Source organism: Littorina saxatilis, unplaced genomic scaffold (genome assembly GCF_037325665.1).
Source record: "Littorina saxatilis isolate snail1 unplaced genomic scaffold, US_GU_Lsax_2.0 scaffold_1643, whole genome shotgun sequence".
Lineage (NCBI taxonomy): Eukaryota > Metazoa > Mollusca > Gastropoda > Littorinimorpha > Littorinidae > Littorina > Littorina saxatilis.
The window spans coordinates 1,102-10,000 of NW_027126579.1; the positions used below are offsets into that span (position 1 = coordinate 1,102).

Genomic DNA, 8,899 nt, shown 5'->3' on the forward strand with positions numbered 1-8,899 from the left:
CACGTTGAGTGCTAACATTAAAAAGAACCCCCAAAAACATAATCAAACAAATCATAAGGAAAATAATTGTATTTAAATTTTTTTTTTGCTTTGTAATTTTTTTTTCTTATTTGAAGATGCATTTCCCATAATCTTTTCTGTCTGCTGTTGTTGTAGTGTTTGTTATATATGTAGCTAAAACCGTGTTAAAAAAAGACAAGCAAACACCAACAAATCAAAGTTTGAAAAAGGTTTTTGGTGAGAATGGTTAACTTTGCAGCTAACGCTATTTTATCTTGTTGTATTACTTAATCCGGAGAGCATGCAGGCTGTTGATTTTTGATCTCTGTCTCATTGGAAGGATGGTACTGGCCAGGTCTCATATTTTGAGCCAAACAGTGTACATGCTAACATAAAACAAAACAAAAGACAAATAAATAAAACCATTAGAAACATGTTTTGAGAATATGTTCTAAACATTTATTCATCATTCCCTGATATTTCCACAATATAAAAAATAAAAAATACACAACCATGATGAAAATGTCAAAAGTTGAATCAGTTCTAAAGTTTCTAGAAGTGAGTTTGGATATATCACACTTTTAGGTTCTGTACCTAGAAATTTACCAATTCTATTCCATCTTTTGGGTTTAAAAAAGTCTTTGCAGATATATATTATACATCTGAAATGATGCCAGAAGAGACAAGGAAATATGAGGTTATTTGCAACACCACCAGCAGAGGAAGAAGTCGCTCACTTTGCAGCAGCAGATAAAAAGAATTGTTGAATTTGAAGCAGGAGCAGACACAGAAGTTGTTGAATGTGTAGTATCTGCAGCAGACAAAGAAGTTGTTGAATTTACAGCAGACGATATATTTGTTAAATCTGCAGCAGCACACAAAGAAGTCATTCACTTTGCAGCAGCTCCAGACAACAAGAATTGTTGAGTTTTAAGCAGGAGCAGACACAGAAGTTGTTAAGTTTGCAGCAGGAGCAGCGGCAGACAAAAAAAGTTCTTGAATTTGCAGCAGACGATATACTTGTTAAATCTGCAGCAGCAAACAAAGAAGTCATTCACTTTGCAGCAGCTCCAGACAACAAGAATTGTTGAATTTTAAACAGGAGCAGACACAGAAGTTGTTAAGTTTGCAGCACCAGCAGACAAAGAAGTTGTTGAATTTGCAGCAGACGATATATTTGTAAAATCTGCAGCAGTAGCCATGGAAAAAGTTGTTGATACAACCAGTGCAGACGATGACATGTCTGCAATAGGCGACTTTGAAGATCTGCTCCACATGCTATGACACCTGCAAAGACAAAGAATGCAACAATCTTAAAACAAAGAATTCAGTGTTATTTCAGAACTTCAGTGTAAACACTATAATTATGTCTTCTTTGTTGGTGTTCTTTGCTGTTCTTTGCTGAACATAGAACTGAAGGTAAATAAGGTTTAAATTGTCTTTGCATTATGCCAATATTGTTGAATTTACTTCTGTGAATTTGCTAACTTTGATAGCATCATTGTGTGTTTGAATGAAATGCTCTATGTCAATGCTGCCTGGCACGGATAACAGCCCTACCAACCCGTCCACCTACACCCCCACCCCACCCACACACACTCACACAGAACACCTTCCAACAAAATTTTCCCCAGACTAAGACAATAGAATGTCAGTTGGACCTTGACTAAAAATATGCATAGGTAAAGATGTCCCAGCTACAACAAATTGTTCTGTCGGAAGACCTCCAACATGCCGAAATGATGTGATGGCCGACCAGCCAAGGATTAGAACAATGCGTCATATAATATCAGCATGTATCAATGACCCTAGGCTGAGGCCTGACAATAACACTGCCTTCTCTCAAATATGATTTTCTGTTATAAATATAATAATATGACTGCTGGAACATTCTGATTCATCTTAGCGTTAAACAAGGATTTTACCTGCAAACACACACACACACACACACACACACACACACAGTGACACACACTTACTTGGCCTCAACAGCCAGAATGTCGGGGTTGTACCTTGTAGTTTACATCCCTGTGAATGCTTTCTGTTCCATCCTCATGGTAATTCCTCCCACCCTGCAATGAAAATTGAAAGCATTGATGTGTGAATTGCATTAATTACAATAGTCTAAACACACTCAAATCTTTACTTGTTAATGAAGACAGAGAGATAGAGAGTGGGAATAGAGTGGGGGGAGGGGAGAGAGCAGTTGTCAATCAAACCTTGTTTTAAAAATTTAACTTTTATTTTTAAGTGTCTTTGAATAGATCATTTTCGAAAATAACTCCCCATGCCTCTCCTGAGATCTCTTATTTACTGTACAGTTATGCATTTGACCTGAAGCTGTAAGATTGAACAGTAAGTGCCCTGCGTGCACATGTGTGGAAAGTATCAGATTGAGAGAGAGAGAAAGTCTCAGATTGAGAGAGAGAGAGTAACAGACAGACAAAGACAGAGAGAGAGACTGAAACTGAGAAAGAGACAGAAGGCAGGAAAGAAAGAGAGAGAAATCCACCTTTCCAATCGTTATGCATGATATTGCTTTGATATTTGTGACTCGTATGAAAAATAAGTCAACAATCACAATGCCAACGGATCGTGAACTATGAATTTACAACAGCACAGTTCAACATTACCTGAATTTCTTCCTGCTGAAAGTTCCATTTGCCATTCGCCTCAGCGTCACAAGATCTGTATTACTATTAGTCCTGATATATGCTGAAGTGTAGCATGTTATCTTATACATGTGTCAGCAGTCACACTGGCTTTGAAGTTGCTAGCGTTTTAAAAACTGTTACAGAAACTTTTTTAATTTCGATTCCACTGTGAAAGGTTGAGACTGAGAGTACTGTCCCTTGGCGATCAAGGGAGGTCACTCAGAATTTTCGTTCCTAGTTATCGAACTTGGACGTAACGGCACGTTGTCAACAAATGCGTTGGGAAGATTGAAAACTGGCAGTTGCAAGAGCACTATGTGATACACCAACAGAAACGAACCAGACTGGACAGTCCAATACTAAGACCGAAGGCGCAAGACATAATTACTGGACTGGTTTCAAGAGTTTTACAAACTTTGAGTGAGTATTGCCTCAGTGAACTTGGAAGATATAGATTTGCTAATTATTGAGACTTTTTCTTTTTTATTATGTATTTTTCTTGGAATATAAGACTAAAAAGTGTGTTTGTTTCTTATGTGTGTGTGTGTTTGTGTGTGTGTGTGTGTGTCACTGTGTGTGTGTCACCGTGTGTGTGTGTGTTTAGGTGTTTGCTGTTTTTCTTTATTGTTGTTGTTGCCTGAAATGGTGATTTGAACTAAGAATCTATTCCTTTTATGATTCTGTTGTGCATAATAAATAGCTTTTATTCTTTCAGATTTATAGTTATACCACAAAAAAAACTGTCTGCATTTGGTGGGGAGGTGCCTTAACTGGTCAAAAAAAAAGTGAGCCGATTGATGGCATGGCCGTTCATCGCATTTGGATGGTAAAAAGCAAAACCAGTTTCCATTCTTCAACAAGCTGAAGGTTTGCATTGGAAAACAGTAAGTGTTTTTTTTAAATGAGTTTTCAATGTAACTGACAGAACAATTTGTTGTATAATTATTATAATCAGTTGTGTAATGCTTGCAAAACATACAGTCACATGTACACACGCATCCCCCACCCCACCCCACCCCTTTCCACATATACACACACACACACATGTACACACGCATCCCCCACCCCACCCCACCCCTTTCCACATATACACACACACACACACACACAAACTCCAATTTGAACTGTTCCTGTTTCAGTGGTGGACCTTTCTGGTGACCTGTAATTACTCAACTGTCAGTTGGAACATATTAGGGAAAATAATCTATCATTGTGCTTTTGTACATTTGTTGGTTAAATCAGAATTACTTACAATTCTGTTTCCAGTCCTTTGTGCAAATTCGTATTAATTGGACATTATTTCTTTCAGATGAAAAAATCCTGTCTACAATCGGAGATGGGGGTGGCAATGGGAGGGGGCCACAGTCTGAAGGATGGCTGTACCAAAGCATGCAGTTGGAAGGGGACAACCCATCAAGGTTTACAATTATCAGCTTTGAAAACAGTGAGTACAATTTGGTACATGTATAATTATTGTTGTCAGTTGTTTATTGCTTGTAACAGACCCCCCCCCCCCCCCACACACACACACACACACACACACACACACACACACACACACACACACACACACACACACACACACTCATAAATTCAATATCAACCGTTTCTGTTTCAGTGATGGACTGGTATGATGAACTTTTCTGTTTTTAATAACATTTAGGAAAACATGTTGTCATTCTGTGCTTGTTTGTTTTTGTGATAACTGAGAATCCTTGTTCTCATTCCTGTGCACATGTATTTATATTGATTTTTATTCGCTCAGATAACAAGCAAGTCTGCAATTGGTGGGGAGGTGTCTGGACTGGTGGGAAGACTGATGAGTTCATTGATGACAGATGATTGTACCAAAATTATTCAATCGGAAGAGGGAAAAAACATCGAAGTTTCCGTTGTCTGTGCTGAAAGTTCACACTGTTGACCAGTAAGTGAATTGTTTAAATCAGTGTCGTCTTTTTTGAGTCACTTGAGAAAAAGTGACTCTATGTAATCGGTCAGTGTTAGTCTGTCCGGCCGTCCGTCCGTCCGTAGACACCACCTTAACGTTGGACTTTTCTCGGAAACTATCAAAGCGATCGGGCTCATATTTTGTGTTTAGTCGTGACCTCCAATGACCTCTACACTTTAACGATGGTTTCGTTGACCTTTGACCTTTTTCAAGGTCACAGGTCAGCGTCAAAGGAAAAATTAGACATTTTATATCTTTGACAAAGTTCATCGGATGTGATTGAAACTTTGTAGGATTATTCTTTAGATCAAAGTTTTTACATCTGTAGCCTTTTACGAACGTTATCAGAAAAACAAGGGAGATAACTAGCCTTTTCTGTTCGGCAACACACAACTTAACGTTGGGCTTTTCTCGGAAACTATAAAAGTGACCGGGCTCAAATTTTATGTGAACGTGACTCCCAGTGACCTCTACACTTTGACGTCTGCTTTGGTGACCTTTGACCTTTTTCAAGGTCACAGGTATGTCTTGAAGGAAAAAAATTGAAATATCATATCTCTGAAACTATTCATCGGATTTGATTCAAACTTTATAGGATTATTCTTTACATCAAATTATTTACATCTGTAGCTTTTTACAAACGTTATCGGAAACACAGGGGAGATAACTAGCCTTTCCTGTTCGTCAACACACAACTTAACGTTGGGCTTTTCTCGTAAACTATAAAAGTGACACAGCTCTAAGAGTAACAAATGTTAGTGTGTCTACTGTTAATATGATTGCTTCGAAAAAAAATTAATGATGCTAGTTTATGTGAATTAAGTTATTAATGGGGTTTGTTTATGTGAGATTAATGAGAGTATTTTTAATGCCAAGGTAAATATTTTGTTGCTCGATCCATGCAATCTCATTCTTCAGGAATGCATTGTGTTGTGAATAGCAATTTCTTCCTGTCCATCTGATGCCTCATATAATATTCAGAACTGCGAAAGTGACTCGATCGAGCGTTTGCTCTTCTTGTTTTCTGTGGTGCTTAATTTCAATATCAGTTGTGTAATGCTTGCAACACACACAATCTCTCTCTCTCTCTTTCTCTCTGTTTCTTTCTCTGTTGTTACAAATTGGGCTGAGACTTTTGATTTTGCATATGTGGACTTGCGCCTGTGTGTGTGTGTGTGTGTGCGCTTGTGTGCCTGTGTGTGTGTGTGCCTGTGTGTGTGTGTGTGTCTGTGTGTGTATACATTGGTGTGTTTCTTAGTACATGTATTGTATGTGTTTGTTACTGCTAATGTGTGTGAATGTGTGTTTGTTGTACTACGTTGCAAGCCCCTGAAGCAATTTTTTGATTAGTGCTTTTGTGAACAAGAAACAATTGACAAGTGGCTCTATCCCATCTCCCCCCCTTTCCCCGTCGCGATATAACCTCCGTGGTTGAAAACGACGTTAAACACCAAATAAAGAAAGAAAGAAAGATGTGTGTTTGTAAGTGTATATTTGTGTCAGTGTATGTGTCTGTTAGTGTGTGTTGGTGTTAGTGTGTGTGTGTGTGATTTAGTTTGTAATCCCAGCCATTGACTAAGGACCGTGTGTGATTTAGTTTGTAATCCCAGCCATTGACTAAGAACCATTTTTCCTTCTCTATCCCAGGTTGGTATCCTGCATAAGATTATGACCACTTCAAAGTCAGGGAGCTGGGCCTGGCCACATAGTTCAAGCAGAAGTTGAACTACTCCCTCACCATTACCATCATCATATTCTGTGAGGTGGACTTCACCTACGACCAGAAGTTTGACCAGCGTCAAAGAGCGAGTGCAGGCAGCTGCCAGTGCTACAGGACATCATTGCGCGCCATCTCACTAACAAGATTCAACACCTTTGCTGACCCACAGCTTCTGAATGCTGTGTTTGCAAAGCAGCCCGGCATCAAGCCTCATTTACATGGGTGCCATCATTCAGGACTAACACCAACAGTTCATAAACAAATATTCACTGTGCACACACGTTTGGCAAAGTGGAGCAGAAAACTTGCAGTCTTGCTGCTTGTTAATTTTTATTCATCGATGATTGTTTTTCATCTAGCTACTCCACAAAATATGTTAATATCTTTTGTGATAGCAAGAATTTTAATGAAATGAAGCAGAGCGCTATTTTAATATCTGAGAAACAAAGGGACGTAATTGCTCTGCTATTTGACATGTGCAACAAGAGTAAGTGAGATTATGTGGAAGCAATTTTCTTGGCACCTGTGAGAATAACACGCTTTTGAATGAACAAAAGACTTTACATGCATGTCGCACGTGTATGCATTAATAGCGCTTACATCCCTTCGTTTCTCATATTTTGTGCTACTGACTTGCTTGTATTACTAGAGACATCCAGGTTTGCCTTCGTCAAAAGTTCGTGAGTTCCGATCTTCGCGAGTTTGTTGAAGTGGTGACGTCACATCCCGTCACGGTCACCACTTTCCAATTTCGGTCCAGATCTACGCGAAATTCTTCGTGCGCGTTCGTCTGTTTTTCGAAACAGTGATGACGTGACGAGTAGCGTTATATATGACGAGTCTTTTTTATCGGAATATTCCAGACATCTGAATATGCTGGGTACACACGCAACACTGACAATTTTTTTCGATTTTTAGATTCATTCCTGTAAAATCTCCCAACTCTAAAACAAAATAGGCCTAGTGGAAACAAGTGTCTTGTGCAAGAGAGATCAAGGGAGATAATTGGCAGGATATGTCGCCCGTTGACTCAAGTTCTGAGTTTTGTGTGGGTATCCGTGTTCATGCACTAGGCCTCCAAAATGAACAGTTTACAGATGCACAGTCCACAGAAGCGTCGTAAAGATATCAAACTTTAACACTGCGCACATAAAACATATTTTTAACATTATGAAAAGGACTAAAAGTACTCGCGAAGATTGCTGATTAAGGTTCGTCAAACACGCCTTTTTCACCACGCAGATCCCGGTCTTCGGCAAGCCGTGGTGGGCGCGAAAACCCGAGCGCATGCGCATTGAGGCACAAAGTTAAAAATAGAAAGGAAATCCCCACCACCGACGAATGTTCGTCTGACGAAGGTTGAATCTGGATGTCCCTAGTGATTGTGCAAATAATTTGTATTGTTTTCATCTCTGATTTTGTCATTAACAATGATCGCTGTCGATAATGAGTTTGCACAGCCCTATGGTATTTACCTTGATGAACCCATACCAGCATTGTGATTGAAATTCTTAATTGCTGATCCTGTTATCGCCTTCTGATGATTTTTTTTTTTATCAAGTTCAGACTATTATTAGTCAATGTAGCATTGCTTCAATGAGATTAAGTCTACATATAATTTTTGCCTGCCCGATTGATAATACTATGCTGTGGTATTTTACTGAGACTGAAAAATGTGTTGTAATATTTTTTTAGTTCACATTTTCATGTTTTAGCAATTGAAGGAATTTAGTTTGCATTGTTCAACATTTTAAAAGTGTTACTGTTATCAAATTAGTATTCACATATTGAATTGTTAAAGACCCCAACAATTTAAATTTTAAATAAAATTTGTGATCTTGAATTTTCTGTGCATTAATTCAAATTTGTATTTGCAAATGTTATTTTAATGTTTTCAGGAGAACGTAAATTTAACGTTTGCATGTGAACGTTAATTTAACGTTGGCATGTGAACGTTAATTTAACGTTTGCATGAAAACGTTTGATTATGGTTTTGTTTTGGTTAATTTTATGTTTGCATGCAAACGTTAAAAAAACGTTAAATAAACGTTAATCTAACGGTTATATTATGGTTTTGTTTTGGTTTGTTTTTAGTTATTTTTACGTTAGAGGTTAACGTAAAATTAACGTTAATTTTACGTTATCCCAGCGAAGCTGGAGGTATCCCGTGAACGCTATACTGTAATCGACTTGAGAAATGTGTACACCGAATAATACATGATAAAGAAGGATTCGTTGTGCCCGGCTACGTGCTACAGTTGGAGATGAAAGTTCACCAAACATTGGGACCATACTAACAAAAATACGGTGGGTGCAATAGTCGCCCCCATTTTTTCAGCAAACGCCACCCAAGGCCGTTTTGGACGGGTATAAATTCCGTAGTTTCCAAGTCTATGGATAAAGCTCGCGTAAGAAGAATACGTCACGGTCGAAAGTCTTTGACGTCAATTAATGCATCATGACGTCATGCCTCCCTGAAGTCTTTCTCTCTCGCGCAGTGTGCGTGTTTGTGTTCATTTTGTGCACATGTGTTAGTGTTACTGTTTGTGTGTGTGTGTGTGTGTGTGTGTGTGTGTG

At 38.5% G+C, this 8,899-nt stretch overlaps 2 long non-coding RNA genes across 2 annotated transcripts; one reads left to right on the forward strand and one right to left on the reverse strand.

Annotated features, from left to right (window-relative positions):
- Nucleotides 1–315: 315 nt before the first annotated feature.
- Nucleotides 316–2,783, reverse strand: LOC138955015 (uncharacterized). Its single transcript, XR_011452060.1, has 3 exons — nt 2,634–2,783; nt 1,980–2,072; nt 316–1,287 (listed from the first exon to the last, which is right to left on the reverse strand). It is a non-coding gene; the product is annotated as an uncharacterized lncRNA (long non-coding RNA).
- Nucleotides 2,784–2,886: 103 nt separating this feature from the next.
- On the forward strand, nt 2,887–8,386 carry LOC138955016 (uncharacterized). The gene is made up of 5 exons (XR_011452061.1): nt 2,887–3,074; nt 3,370–3,538; nt 3,964–4,098; nt 4,420–4,578; nt 6,250–8,386. It is a non-coding gene; the product is annotated as an uncharacterized lncRNA (long non-coding RNA).
- The last annotated feature ends 513 nt before the right edge of the window (nt 8,387–8,899 follow it).